The sequence below is a fragment of the Amblyomma americanum genome, chromosome 4 (assembly GCF_052857255.1).
Source record: "Amblyomma americanum isolate KBUSLIRL-KWMA chromosome 4, ASM5285725v1, whole genome shotgun sequence".
Lineage (NCBI taxonomy): Eukaryota > Metazoa > Arthropoda > Arachnida > Ixodida > Ixodidae > Amblyomma > Amblyomma americanum.
Window position 1 is genome coordinate 88,138,674 of NC_135500.1, and position 15,922 is coordinate 88,154,595.

General features: G+C 45.2%; 1 pseudogene across 1 annotated transcript in view; it reads right to left on the reverse strand.

Moving 5' to 3' along the window:
• LOC144129642 (uncharacterized) overlaps positions 1–15,922 on the reverse strand; it is a 388,920-nt pseudogene that overhangs the window by 294,491 nt on the left and 78,507 nt on the right. The window lies entirely within an intron of this gene.

The following is a 15,922-nucleotide window of genomic DNA, read 5'->3' on the forward strand; positions in this document are numbered from 1 at the left end:
CGGTTCAAGGCTGCGCCAGTTGTGCCCCAAGTCACGCGCTCTATACTGGCATTTCTTTTCACGATAGTATCCTTTTTTCGCTGCCACTTGCTACCGTCAGAGCTGTTCGCGGATCTCGCTGTATTCGTTATTTTAGCTTGTGTTTCAGAAACTGACTGGACGACGCAACCATAGCGTCATGAGACATGCTCCCGCGATAACTGTTACGCACAAAACCTTTAGACTGCAAGAGTACACAGTTCGGAGAGTCATGTTGAAGGAGGCGAGGTCCAGCTGAATGGCCTCAAACGCCTCGCGAGATGATGCTTATCCTGTCCGCTTGTTTCTTCTTCAGACGCCATTGACATGAGGCCCGCCATGGCGAGGCGCAGTGCTGGTAACGGACTGTGTGGCCGTATGCTCCGAATTTGGCGGGAATGCAAAATCACCGCCACCCGCTAATTTCACGTGAACGCAGCCTCTGAACATGCACCCGGAGCATGATAAAGAAAGGAGAAGACGTAGAGCTCGAACAATAATGAACAATATTGCCCGGGACCAACCGCGTAACATATAGCCTTCTGCGACAGTGCCTGTTGGTCCGATGGCGCCTCTGTGATTGCCGCATTTGATGAGAATGGGGTGAAAGTGACTGTAGCATCGATTAACACTAGGAATGCGTTAGTGACAGAGGAGGCTGCTATTGCCCTAGCGTTCGTCAGTGCCAAAGCCAAGATCATCTTGTCTGACAGTAATGCAGCTGTTCACAACTTTTGTAAGGGGGTGGTCTCCAGTCGAGCCGCCAAATTACTAAGAAGGTACCACTAAAGCAGAGAGGTCTCCCTCATATGGGTTCCTGCTCATGACGGCATTCCGAGGAATGAGGCTGCTCACAGCTTTGCTCGAGAAATATACATTCCAGCTGCTGTGGAAGTGCCCCTTAGTGAGAATAAAGACCCTCTAATAACTTACAAAGAAATAACTGAAACACCTAGACTGGAAAAGAGAACACTTTCACTTCCGAATAGGTGACTTACTAAAAAAAAGTGCAGTGCCTGGAGAAAGCTTCAGGTCAACAGATTCTTTGCGTACTCTATACTACACGATGAAGACACTGAGGAGCCTGGGCACTTCAGTAGCTGCCACAGAATGACTTCGAAAAAAACCTTAATTTGGGAGTGTCAGGATTCTTCTGCGGCTAAATCACAAAGCATCCCAGACCTTGCCACCTAGAAAGAGCCGATCCGGAGCCACGATCCGTATCAAAAAAGACTCCTCAACCGTCAGGCCGAGACAGCTTACTGCAAGACTCTCTCCGCGGTCTCCGGTGCTGAGAGCTGGCCGGGAGGCACCCCCTGCTAATTGCTGCGCCCAGACCGTGAGGCCCCATGATGACGGAAATAAATTTCATTCATTCATTCATTCATTCATTCATTCATTCATTCATTCATTCATTCATTCATTCATTCATTCATTCATTCATTCATTCATTCACTCGAACTCAAGCGCAGTGGAAACCAAACAAAGCAAATAGCCGCGTCTCTGTCGTTATAGGAACACTGCACATAGGCAGAGAGTAGTGGGGGTAGGTGAGATTTATTGACAAAAACGTCTCTCCAAAGAAGGTCCTACAGGGGTGGCGCCCTCAGGTGCCTCGTGGGCGCTTCGGGAACCAGCGGAGCTCACCAATTTCAAACGAAGAGACGTAAAACATCGCGACTAAAGAATTTCCATTCAACTCTGGAGCATGTGTGGTCGTGCTAGGCCGTGCGTGACAAGTCCTACGAGCTCCTTGTGCTACCACCAAACCAGGTTGGGCGTTACCCAGGCGTGCGCAAATTTTTCTTTTGTCTACTTGTGTCGCGCTATGTGCGGAAGGGCGGGCAGAAATTTGTGGACTATGAGAGGTAAAGATGCCATGTGGCTCAATGAAATGATGGAATAAATAATGTTTGAACTTTTTGCGTCAATTAGGTGCGAGATATAGGCCAAGAAAAGGTTTCTTCATTAATATCGATATGTCTCCACGAAATGTGAGGGATGGCACCTGTCAAAGAGCTTAATTGTAACCTTTTGGTTACCCAACCCAACCAGCGGTCTGCGTAAAGTCACCAAATTTCTGCATGTGAGCATTTCGAAGACGATCGCAAGATTTCCATTCGCTCAAATGACGCTGACCAACTGTCATCGTTATTTTTCTTGGTATAATCAATTTTTCTGGCTTTTTAAGAATATTCTCCTGCTTCTAGAGAAAAATATTGCACAATTACTGTTGGAAACACTGAATTTAAAATTTTGCAACCACATGATTCAAACTCGGAACGTCTATACGAGAAGAGACCCACATTTTTAAAATCATGGCAAGCGTTGGCAGCCCCTGCGGTGTGCGGCCAATATTCGAGCAGACGCACCAGTACGCTTGCTAAATCTGCCTGCGATGGTGAGGCCTATATTTTATTTCTGACAGTTTCTAGCTTATAAAAGCTACGTTTTCAGTTCCCAAGTGTCGTCTTTTGGCAGTAGAATGTGATAATGTATTGATAGAAGCCACCTCCAAGTTTTCCTCATTGTTCACTTACTGCGCATCCCAGTTGCCTTACTTTGCTGTGTTTTTGCATAATATATAAAAAGTTTCATTAATATAATTATATAAAATGCTTGTAGTTGCTTCTAATGTTGAAATAAATCATGCTTCGAAAAGCAGGTTTCTGCAAGTTCTTTTCCGCACTAGGGGTACAGCAGCCGAGTGAAACTAAAACGAAGCAGCAAGTTCCTCTCAAACAGACCCTAAAAACAATGTTATCATCTTATCGTCGTGTCGTTTGAGGCAGCCGCCTTGAATCTTAAAGCGTGCACCTGCTAGCGATCGTAGAAGGCGTGGTGTGTTTGACTGTGACAGCATGAAATAAGGCCGTGATCACAAAAGCACCACATTGGAAATGCATGTGGTGCTTCAACATTGAGGCACATGCGTCTATATCAACCCTCAGTGTAGAACATACCCGCCGTACGAGCACACCTAGGAGCCCCAACAGAAGAACAGAAATCCCAATCGTTTCTCCCTATTACGTCAGAAAACAGTAGACCATTACAACCGATACACCATGGAAAAGTAGACAAATATAACTTGTATCGGTGCTGTGTTCCTCCAACTGCATATTATATGCTTACGACACCACAATTTATAACTCAGATGCAAGCGTTACTAATCTCGTATCAAAACTTAATCATGACCTGGACAACCTTCTATCTTGGTGCAATCAACACCGTTTGACCATCAATTCTAGTAAAACGAATTTTGTTGTTTTCAGCTCGCATCAACGCCAGTCACTTTCCATTCCTGCTGTCTCAACTGGTCAACATCTCTTAGAGGCTAGCGATTTCGCATTATTTCTGGGGGTGTATTTGGACAGTAATCTAAAGTATCATAAACACATAGCCAATATGAAGAAGAAAATGGCACACGGTTTGAGAATCCTTATTAAAGCCCGTCCATACTTTTCTAACAGCACATTAATATCCTTATATTACGCATTTATACACCGACACATCAGTTACTGTAGAGCATGCTGAGGAACCACATATGCTACTCATCTTAAATCATTGCAGATAATTCAAAATCAAGCCATTCGTATACTTACCTATAGTTCTTATTACAGCGTTGCAGCATTTATTCTTCAGGATCATAACATCCTATCCCTATCACAGCTGGTTCGATACTCTCTTGGCATTCTCATGTACAAACTTGTCAAAAATATTTCTCTTCCTCTCGTACCACAGTGTTATCTTGTAAACGACAACCTAATCCGGTTTGCAATCAATAACAATATTGTCCTGCCTAAAGTACGCACCAATTACAGGAAACAGGCAATTCATTTCTCGTCACTTGCTGTCTGGAACAATATACCATTAGAACCAGAGAATGCTCATTAAACCTTCAACTTCAAAGCATGCTTTAAAGGAGCAATTCTTAGATAAGAGCCCTCATTGTGATGAATTCGATTCATTTTCCCCTTACATGTATTTTGCACTGCCTCCTAACCTTCGTTATAATCCAGTATGATATATGATTCAGTATGTTTCGCTGGTCTTTGGTAATAGCTTTTTAATAGTGTTTATTTCTCTCCCATGTATCTCCTATATGTTGTGCCCAAAAGGTATATATTCAATTTCTTATATTCATCAGATCTGTCGCAGCTGTTAAATTTTTTACACTATGTATTTGATTAGGAGGTCCCATTACAGTCTTTGACCTCGGGACCTCCTTCTGTATGATAAAAAGTACGTATGTAAAATATTAAGAAATAAAGACTGATTCTGATTCTGATGTGTTTATAGTTTCATAAGGCAAGATGGATAAACCTACAAGATTTTGGCGTGTTTCTAGTAAACAAAAAATTATTTGTTAGACCGGTTTTCGTTTCTGCATACCCCGAAAGGGGTAAGTCTATACACTGTGATTATGGGAAATATATAGTCCAGTTGGGAACTAAAAGTGGCACATAGCGCCGTATTTGAGTCTGTAGCAATGTTCCAATCATGCCGCAGAAGAAGCACCGACGTCCGTCTCTGAAATATAGATTTGAGCATTTGAGCATAAACGCGCCTACTTCTGTCTCATTCCCTATTGTCGTGCCGCTAACCGAATTATGTACTTTTAACCCTTGAGCCCGCGTTGTTGAAGTAGTTTCGATATCGCATAAAATTCCATTTTTCGACGTTATTTACGGTCAACTGATTGTTCCTTTATGCGTCCAGCTGCTTCTGACTTTAGTATGGGTTGATGTGCGCACTGGTTCGCTGCTCTAGTATTATTTATTATTCTCGTGCAGTTGTTACGACTGTCCGCCGAAAAAACTGAGAAACGGCTTCTGACAGAATGGGTTTTTTCGGCTAATCTACACGGCCCGCAATGGGCTTAATGACTCGGCGGCGGCGAAAGCGAAAAGCGTGCTCGGCTGTCGTCAAACGGAATGCCTGCAGTTCTTGGCCGCACTCAGTTTAAAACTCGAAATAAGGAATTCGAGATAAGGAACGAAAATCAACAACAATGAAGAAAAATATGAACGCAGTTGTTCGTGGCCACGATCAATAGAGACAAGTCTGGACGCATCTCTCGTCAGGAAACAAAATGATAAAGCCGCCTGCCGGCGGCTTTGAGCGTGAACGAACTACGAAGATTCGTCGCATTACTTCCGTCTGAAGTAAGCATCGGCTCGATGCTTTAGAGCAGAAAGGAATGAGCGCATAACAGGCAGTAAACACAGAAAAGAAAAGCATTTGGGCTGCAAATACAGAGCGTTCGTTAGTGTGCATAATAAGGCTTTAGGCGCACGACATGCATGACTTTTGGTATGAACGGCGCCGTTGTGATCTTGACGCTTCGCTGAGACACTTCGTAGTCAAGCTCTCCAAGTTGACGAATGATCTTGTATTGGCCGAAGTAGCCGCGCAGGAGCTTTTCACGGAGTCCTCGGATGCAAATGGGCGTCCACATCTCTGCACGCTCACCCTGCTTGTATTCCTTGTTCCGTCGGCAAAGGTTGTACCGTCGGGTGTCAGTGTGCTGTTGAGCTTCGATCCGCAATCTGGCAAGTCGTCGGGTTTCTTCTGCCCGCTCAAGATATATGCAGCGACGTCGATACTGTCTTCATCTGTGACGTTTGGGAGCAAGGTGTCGAGTGTGGTGGTTGCCGCCGTGCCATGGACGAGCCTTAACGGTGTCATCTGGGACGTATTTTGCATTGGGGTGTTGTAGCCAAAGATGACGTAAAGGAGGATGGCTCCCCAGGTCTTTTTTTCGACGTCTACATACATGGTGAGCATGTGAGCGATTTTGTTTTGCTCGGATGCTCCGTAAAACCTTTTTTTCTGCGGATGAAATGCAGTAGCCCGCTGGTGGGTTGTGTGAGTGTAGCTTCGAATGGCTTGGGTGAGCTCGGCCGTAAATGCCATCCCCTATCCGTGCTGATAATCCCTGGGGCGTGTGACGCTAAATGATTTGCTCTACAAAGAACCTAGAGACATCACCGCCAAACCAATCGCCAGGTCTATTGCTTTGGCGCAGCAGGTGAAGTAGGAGGTCGCTATGTTGATCGAGTTGTTGCCCTACGTTGACGTTAAGAAGGGGCCGGGGAGATCCATTTCAATCTGCTAAAAGGGCTTGCTCGGTGGCCGTATGAGCTTCAAAAGCTCAGCTGGCGTGATCGGCGACGTTCTTCGCCGTTGACATTCCCGTGTCGGCGAATAATTGGGGCCAGTAGTATTTATCTTGAACACAACGAAGGGAGCGGGTAAATCTGAGGTATCCAGCTCTTGGTTCGTCGTGCGAAACCTGCGTAATTTTTCTTTTAATCTGTTCGGAATGACGAGCCGGTACGCGGTCTTGTTGAGAGCGAGAATTATTCTTCTCAAGGATGCCATTTCACATTCACAAAGAGGATTAACCGCGCTTGACCGCTGTTGGGTGTGAAGAACGCTTGCCACCCAGCTAATGGATGGGAACCTGTAGGTAGGCATGCGAGGGTTGGTGCTGCGCGAAGTCTTTGGTGCTTATTGGTCCCAAAAAGGCGTCATAATCTTCATAATCTCATCATAATCTTCACCAGCTGCTCGGCAGGGGTTTCAGATAGGCAATTCCAATCGGAGTTCCTGTTCCCAGATTAATAAAAACAGTGATGTTGAACTTCTGGAGGCACAGGTCCCACCGAACGACGCGGCCGGAGATGTCTTTCAAAGCTGCAAGCCAACACATTACGTGGTGACCGCTGAACACCTTGAATGGTCGTCCGTACATGTAGGGGCGGAATTTAAGCGTAGCCCAGACAACCGCAAGGCACTTCTTCTTGGTCGCCGAATAGTTAGCCTAGGCCTTCGACAGAGAACGGCTTGCATACGGGATTACTTTCACCAGTCCGTCGTTTTTCTGAACGAGTGCGGCGCTTAGGCCCACGTTGCTTGCGTCGGCATGACTTTTAGTCTCGGCGTTTTCATCAAAGTGCCAGAGGACCGGACGACGCTGAAGTTCCTAGAAGTCTTTCGCTTGCAGCGCTTCCCATTTAAATGGCACGTCTGCCTTTGTCGTTTTGGTCAGAGGCGCGGTGATGCGCGAAGAGTTATTGACAGATCGTCGGTAATACGCGCACAGTCCGAGGAATCAGCGTACATATTTCATGTCGTTCGCTGGAGCAAACTCTGGGATAGCGGCTGCTTTCTGTGCGTCTGGGCGTATTCCATCCATGGTTACTAAGTGGCCTTGAAACAGCAGCCAGTTATAGGTGAAGTGGCACTTCTCTGCTTTAAACGTTTGGCCGGACGACTTGATTGCCTCCAGCAGCGATCTAAGCCTTTTCAGGTGGTCATCATAGTTCGAGGCGAAGAAAACGACTTCATCTAAGTACACGAGTGAAACCTGCCACTTCAGACCTGTCAGTTTAAGTATCCATTACCTGTTGGAAAGTTTATGGCGCGGGACGCAGTCCAAATGGCATCACCTTGAACTCTAAGAGGACATCCTGTTTGATGAATGCGGTGTTCTCTCGGCCTGTGTCATCGACTTCTATTTGCCAATAGCCTGTCTTGAGGTCCATCGAAGAGAAGTATTTGGCTTTTCAGAGCCGGTCGAGTGTGTCATAGGGCAAAGGTATGTTTTTGGCATGTTGTTCAAGCGGCGGAAGTATACGCAGAACCGAAGTGTGCCGTTTTCTTTTCTTTCCAAAGCAACTGGTGCCGCCCAGGGGCTCTTTGACGGCTTGATGACGTCATCGCGAGGCATCTCTTCTAACATTTTTCGGATGGCTTGACATTCTCGCGGCGACGCAGGGTAGGAGCTTTGGCGAAGAAGTCGGGCCTGTTCGAGGGTTTGATTGCGATGTTTGGCGATCGGTGTTGGTCGGGCTTTTGTTGACAACGATTAGCACTAGCTGTAAATTTGAACAAGGTTCCTTATTATTTTTTTTTTCAAGACATGTGCCAAAGGCATAAGCTTAGAAAGGGGGAGGAATGCAGGAGATAGAAAGTTAAAAGAAAGGGAATACCCGTTGCGCTGAGGTAATCGCAGAGGTTGTCGAAAAAAATTATTGTTCACCATCCAGTTCACATAGTCACTTTCGGGACTCCACCGCAGGCCCTCCTCCCAGAAGTGCCGTTTTCTAATATCAGCCGTCGTTGGACACGTCCACAATTCAGGTTCCGTATTTGATCCTACTTGTTGCGGGGTAGGGCTTGGTTTGATTTCGCCAGTGGTCGAGTTCTCTTATTTAGGCGAATCTTTTGCAGATCGCAGAGAGTGGGTGAAGACGACCCGCACGTCGGATATTTCGCCAAAGAAAGCAACCGTCGCTCCTCTGTTAACTTGCCGGTATTCCTAGCTGAAGTTCGTCAGCAGTTCTTCAGCTTGACCATTGCGGAAATGTTTGATGCATCTCTTCCTCTGCCGATTACTAGGCCTAGCAGTAATCCATGTTTCCCTCAATGATGGCTACAATATTATCGTCTTCCGTGGCGCTTTCAGTGATGATGACCCTTGAGTGGAGTGGGACTCTCACATGTTTCCAGAGGACAGTCAGGGTAACGGGATCTTCCAAACTTATTCTCACCCAAGAGATGGCCTCGTCCATCGAAAGCGTGATCTGCTTAGACCACAGGTCGATGATTGCCTGATGTTCATTAAGGACATCAATGGCCAAGATCACTTCGCGGGAACATTGCTGTAGAACTACGAAGGTCGCAGGATAGGTATGTCCGCTGACGGTCACTCAAGCAATGCATCGCCCCGCTGGCTGACTTCCTGCAGTCCGGATTTGTGGCACGTCCCACGTGGTCGTGCGTTTCCTGATCTTCGCGGCGAATGTTGCATTCATCACCGAATAATCAGTTCCTCTAACTGTAGGGCCGTGGATAGCGGCTTCTAAGACAGACTTCCTGTCTCTTGCGTTGCGTGTCGTCCTGGGCGTCGGTCCACGGCTTCGATGGGAATGTGAATCATGGGTTGGGCGTGTCGTCGGGGCTTTACTTTCAGGCGGCGTCATTAGAAATTAAGATTGTGTCGTGGTCGAGCTGGTGTTTGTCTGCGGCGCCGGCGATTCGGGTGCGACGTCTTCATACGGCATGGTATGTGGACGCCCTTCGTCGTTTCGCTGCGTAGCACATTCACTTCCTAAGGTTGCTTTCTTTCGTTTACCGCTGAGGGAGATGCCTGACCTTCCACGAAGAGCCACTGCATAGATGCGGCGTGGCGAAGGGAAGTGCGCAACTGCAGGGGATGGTTAGCGGGAAAGGTAATTAGGCACATGCTACTTTCGACAAAGTCTTCAATTTCTTGCGTATGCTGGCCAAAGCATGGTCGGCGTACGTCAATGCAAAACCGCGATGACCGATATGCCGGCACGGGCACTGACGAAGAATATGGCTGGTCTCATCGCAACGAAAGCGCAGTGGGCTGTCGTCGGAGTACTTCAGGAGTCGCATTTCCTGCTGCTTGAGCGTCGTTTGTAGGCTGGGCGAGTGGGGACAGGGCAACGACATTCGTAAACGGCAGGTCCAGGTCGAAGAATAGGACTTATGGTGTGTCGTCGGAGCTGAGCCACTGGGTACTGCAGCGGCGCAGGCCGTGGCTGGAGCTTCAGCCTGAGGCGTCGATGACGGGGACCCAAGCGCATGCTGCACTTCTCAGCAGACGGTTTCTCCAATGGTCGCTACAAGAAGCTGGAAAGAATATTATAACAGGTGACGCATCGCTTCACGTACATTTATGCTGATGACATCCCGTAGGTTGACTCCGAATGCTGCTCCATTCGAGAGAGTTGTCTAGTGAAATGATAGAGTTGTCTAGGGAAATTAGAGGTGTCTAGGGAAATGACGGGCTCATGCTTTCAAGGTGTTCTCAATGGTGGCCGCTTCACGTGTAAATTCGGCGATGGTCTTCGGTGAATTGCGGCTCAGACCACCGGAAATGTGCCTCTTCAGCACCACGCATGTAGAACCCCACCTTTTTCTCTTCAGTAATGTCAGAATCGGCACGTCAAAAAAGGCGCTTCATGTCTTCTACGAATGCAGTCGTTGTGTCATTTGGGTGCTGGATGCGTGAGTGTAGAAGCATCTGTGCTCTTTTTTTTCCTGAGGATGCTTGTACATGGAGGACTCCAACGCCGCAAGAGAGGCTTCGTGGTTTCTGAACAAATTCTGGCTGGGCCTTCTAGGCCGAAGAAAACGTCGCTACCTTTTGTCTTGTCATCCCAACTGTTGAATCCTGCGACACGCTAAAACTAGTACAACCATTCTTCAGAATCATCGCCTGGTGAACGGTTGAACGTCAGCGGCAGTCGAGGCTCGTGCAAAATAAGAGGCACTGGTATCGTTGCCATGGTTGATGTGAGCGCTAAGGAGCCCTTCTCTGCTCGCGTGCGTTCCGGTAGGATTTAGTATTCGGATAAACGCTTCTGGAAACGACGGCTTCTTCGGACTTCGTCTTCTCTAGGGACGGTTTCTGTGGCTTTCTCGTGATAAACTTCTTCAGGGCGGCTCGGTCTGCTTTGGGAGCTCCCAGGGGGTAAGGGCGACTAGTACAAAGGTTAGCACCTCCATTGCAGTCTGGCGAGCCGGAAGACAGTGAACACGGTTTCTGAAACAAAGTTGTGTATTGGGCAGAACTGTGCCCACAAACAACTCAGACTCGGCAGCGCCGTAACAAGCTTGCTCGGCGGTCGTCGAATAGAATGCGTGCACTTCTTGGATGCGCTGAATTTAAGGCTGAAAACGAACTTTCGAAGAACCAAAAGGAGCCAAAACCAACTACTGCAATCCGGAAAAATGTGAAAGGAGATGTTTGAGGCCACTGTCATTCAAAACAAGTCGTGTGGCATGTCATGTCTCCAAAAAAATGTTAAAGCATCCTGCGGCGGCTTTGAGCGTGAACGAACAAACTACGAAGATCCATGGCAATATGCTCCAGACTAAGTCACTTGTTTTGCTTTGGCAGTGAATCGTTGCTTCCAGTGAGGTACCGAAAGTTTCAAGCGAAGTGTACTTTGCGGCCCACCCCTCACTGTTTTGCATAAAGTGCAGTGTTCACTTTCGAAAGTGCTGAAGAGAGTACGTTGATATTCAGTTTTTCTCACGGCAACAAAAGAACACGCTTAGGCAGGTGGTTGAATGCCAAGCATTTAAACTTATTGGCAGGGGAGCAATAAGGATAACGCGAAGAATGTATCTTTTAACAAGTGCGCCCGAATTCTGTCGGCCATCCCCGCCATAGCCCCGCTGCATGGGGCAAGGTGTCGTCCAACAGCAACAAGGAGAGAGACAAGTACAACGTAGACATTGTATTTACAGCACTCTTGCAAGTGGGGAGTTTTGCCCCGAATTACCAAAAAAAAAGCCAGTAAATGTGGTTCTAAGAAAAAGCACTCCAGCCGTTTTTTTAATTGAGTAAGCGAGTTGGAATTTACCTGTACAGCTCTTATGCTGGGACAGGCCCATATTGTGCATTATAGTGAAGGATAGTCTCCACAAAAGGACAATTCGCTGTCATATTGTGTTGGGCGAACCCTGTGAGAGGTGGCTCAGGTACTGGTATATCATTATCATCATCGTCATCAGCCTGACTACACCCGCTGCACGGCAAAGGCCTCTCCCTTGTATCTTCAATAAACTCTATCATTTCCCAGCTGCGCCCGCCCCATGCCTGCAAACTTCCTTATCTCATCTGCCCACCTAACCAACTGTCGCCCCCTGCTACGCTTGCCGTCAGGCAAGAGAACACGATCTCGCCAATGCTATTCACCGCCTGTTTACAGGAGGTATTCCGAGGACTGAATTGGGAACAGCTGGGGATAAAAGTTAATAGTGAATACCTAAATATTCTGCGATTCACTGATGACATTTACTTGCTGAGTCACTTAGGAGATAAACTGCGAATCATGATCAATGAGTTAGAGCAGTACAGTGGGTCTAAAAATTAACATCAAAAACCAAAGTAATGTTCAACAGTCTAGCAAGAGAACAGCAGTTCACAATTGGCAATGACGTGCTGGAACTGGTAAAAGAAATCGTCTACTTAGGGCAGGTAGTGACAGCTGATACGGATCATGAGAGAAAATTAACTAGAAGAATAAGAATGGGATGGAGTGCATATGGCAGGTTCTCTCCGATCATGAATTTTTATTTATTTATTTATTTATTTATATATTTATTTATTTATTTATTTATTTATTTATTTATTTATTTATTTATTTATTTATTTATTTATTTATTTACTCATACTGCCGGCACAGGCCAAGGCAGGAGATGCAGTTTTACAGAGTACACATCTTGTTAGAACTTTTCCATGTAAAATACAATCAAAAACAGAAAAAGAAACTCTTTGAACATTAGGAATTTTTGCACGTCTCTGACGGCAGGAAAAAAAATATTTGAATAGCGCACAAAAACGTCAACCGCTGTGGTGCAATGTGAAGAACAAAAGGCGCGTAGCCGTAATAGCAAAGTACAACAATTTTAATTAAGAGTAGGTCCGACTGGCAAAAGTTAAATAAAAGAAAACAGAGAGCAATGTACATAGATCACTTAGAAGGTGACAGGTAGCAAGGCTAGTATACAATACTTTTTTTATGCACTCATAGAATATTCCCGTAGTGCAGTTTCAAAGCCCTTAGTCTCAGAATTCATAACTTCATTGGGTAGTTTGTTCCAGTCATCTATTGTCCTCACGAGAAAAGAATAATGAAAAGAGTCTGTCTTGTATGTCAATGGTTTGATATGTTTACTGTGTTTTATCCTTGACTGGATGGAACTGTCTGCTACAATGTACCTTTCGAGGTTTACTTTGTAAAAGCAACGTAAAATATGATAAAAGAAAACAATCCTATTGTGTTCCATTTTCTTCTCAACAGGGGTTAATCCAGTCTTTATTCTTAGTTCTGAAGCTGACTGCATTCTAGAATAAGCACTATAAATGAACCTAAGGCCTTGTTCTGCACACGTTCACATTTCAAAATATTCTGCTCAGTGTATGGCTCCCAAATGGGGCTTGCATAGGTAAGTAGTGGCAGGACTGTCATTTTATATGCTAACAACTTGACATCTGGCGTGGCATCAGTTAGCTTCTTCCGTAGCGTAAAAAGCTTTCTTATCGCCTTATCACAAACTTGATCTACATGCGATGACCAATTTAGATCATATCTGAGACACAAGCCCAAGTACCTGAACTCAGCGACATCTTTTAGAATGACATCATGAATTTTAAAAGAAAATACAAAGGGTCGTTTTTTACGCGTCATATGCATACAGACGGCCTTCTCTGTGTTCATGTCCATTTGCCACCGTTTGCACCAGTTACTGATTATGTCCAGATGGTCATTCAGTCTCTTCTGATCATCCCAAGATTTTACATTACAATAAATAATAGTATCATCTGCGTAATGTTTAATCGTTATCTCTGGTGAAAAGCCGGTGCTCATATCGCTAACATACAAAGAGAAAAGCAAAGGACCTATCACAGAGCCATCTGGAACACCTGATCGTACATTTTTATTTGAGCTGGCAACGTCATTAACAAAAACAAACTGCTGTCTATGCATTAAGTACGCCTCAATCCATTTTATTACAATATTATTTTTCAATAAGTTGTGAAGTTTCAGTAGTAGCTTTTGGTGGGATATTCTATCAAACGCTCTCCTAAAATCGATAAAGATGATATCTATTTGCCCTCTTTCGTCGATACATTTGGCAACGTCATGTACAACTTCACCTAATATGGTAATAGTGGAATATCCGTGCCGGAAACCATGCTGGTGGCTTCCCAGCACCCCATTTGCTTCAGCAAAATTCCATTAAGTGTTTAGTTAAAATGTGTTCAAATATTTTGCAACACGTACTCGTCAAAGATATTGGTCGATAGTTTGTTACATCATGTTTTGCTCCTTGCTTATGTATTGGTATCACTTTGGCATACTTCCAGTCGCCAGGGACGTCACCAGATAGAAGAGACTTGTTAAATATTTCAACAAGATAGTAGGAACACCATTCTGCGTACCTTTTTAGGAAGGTATTAGGAATTTCGTCCGGCCCCACGGATTTTTTCGTGTCCAGATTAAGAAGAAGATTAAGAACTCCGTCGAGACAAATTTTTATATCCGTTAAAGACGGTATGTTTGGTGAGTCTTCTAGATGCGGTGTTGTACCATCATCCCAGGTAAATACGGACTCGAAATATTCGTTGAAAAGGCATGCCATTTCACTACTATCACTAACTGTGCAAGTAGCAATTTTTAAGAACGGAATGAGGGATTTCAGTTTTGGCAGGTACCGCCAGAATTTTCCTGGAGATGTTTTAATGAACGTAGTCAATGATTCATTCATAAACCGCTGTTTTGCTTTCGCAATCTCTGCTTTAAATGCCTGGGAAAGGTTTTTTAACCCTTTCATCTGTTGCATTTGAGGTTGTATTTGCGCATCTTGTTCAAATACGTTTCAACTGGCGCTTCATGTGAATAATATCTCACGATATCCACGGATGTCTCTTGCAAACTTTCTTGATGCGCATAGGAATGAAGGATTTTGTCGATTTGTGAATTACTTTTTTAAACCGTTCCCATGCTTGATTTACAGATGTTGATTCAAGAGTTACAAAATTACTGAAACCGTCGAAGCCTTGTTCTAGACAATCCAGTACTCATGCATTGTCTGCTCTAGCAAAATCAGGAACTAGCGCAGTTTTTGCGGGGTTGGGTTTTTGGCACTTGATGGCCAGCCGGGCGATTACCATCATATGGTCGGAAAGACCACTCATAACGTCACAGCGTGAATGACATTGTGTTGCTGACTGACTCAGCTCAGAAAGACTAAATCAAGTAGGGATTTTCCGGATTCATGCATTCGTGTAGGCGTGCTGACAAGTTGAACCAAATTTATGGAAAATACGGGATCTAAAAAGGCACGGGATGTTGCCACATCAACCGTACCCTCCTTATAATTTACCCAGTCTATATGGGGCAGATTGAAATCCCCAGCCATTATAATTTTCTTTGTTGTGTTAGCAAACAGGGGTATTAAATAATCATTTAGTGACTGTATATAATCTTCAGTGGTACTCGGAGGTCTATACACCGCAATGACTGTGAAAGAGATAGTACCGATTTCCATACTGCACAAGACGCACTCAAGTTCTGGTGGTGACGGTATTTCAACGCAGAAAATACTGGATTTGTAAACAATGGCAACACCTCCACCTCTAGTTCCACGGCCTTTACGGCAAGCTGTGTAATTAGGCGGGAGAAGTTCTGTACTATCCATAAACTCGTTAAGCCACGTTTCAGTGACAACGACTATGTCTGGTTCATGCTCAAGAAGGATGCTTTCAAAATGTGAAGTCTTGTTCACTAAAGTTCGCGCATTCAAATTTATTAGGGTTAGCAAGTCAGGAAGGCGACTCCGCTTGCTCCGGGGAGTTATCGTTTGAGCTGTGACGAGCTACCTGATAAGCCACACGCGTCGCAGCATCATCGTCCCAGTAGTACGCCTTATCATTGACAATAACTTGTCGTGTACTAGACGCACATGTGCTCCATTCAACTTCTCGTTTTTGGCACTTTGCCAGAGGCATTTTCTGCGATAAGCCACACCCTTTGAAAAATCTTCCCCAACAGAAATGCCCGTGTTTTTAAGCTTTTTGCAGTTTTGTAAAATTGCGATCTTTTTTTTTTTGAAGTCGTATAATCGGAAAATCACCGGCCGCCGTGATGCTCCTTTTTTTCCTATGCGATGCATTCGCTCCATACTCGTAGGGCAGACGCCAACCACAGTGAATAATTTTTCATTTACAGCTTTTGACAGGTCATCAGGGGTTTCATTTTCTTCTTCGGGCAGTCCAAATACGATCAAGTTATTACGCCGCTGGCGATTTTCCAAATCATCTAACTTTTTCAAAAGCTGAGTGATATCTTTT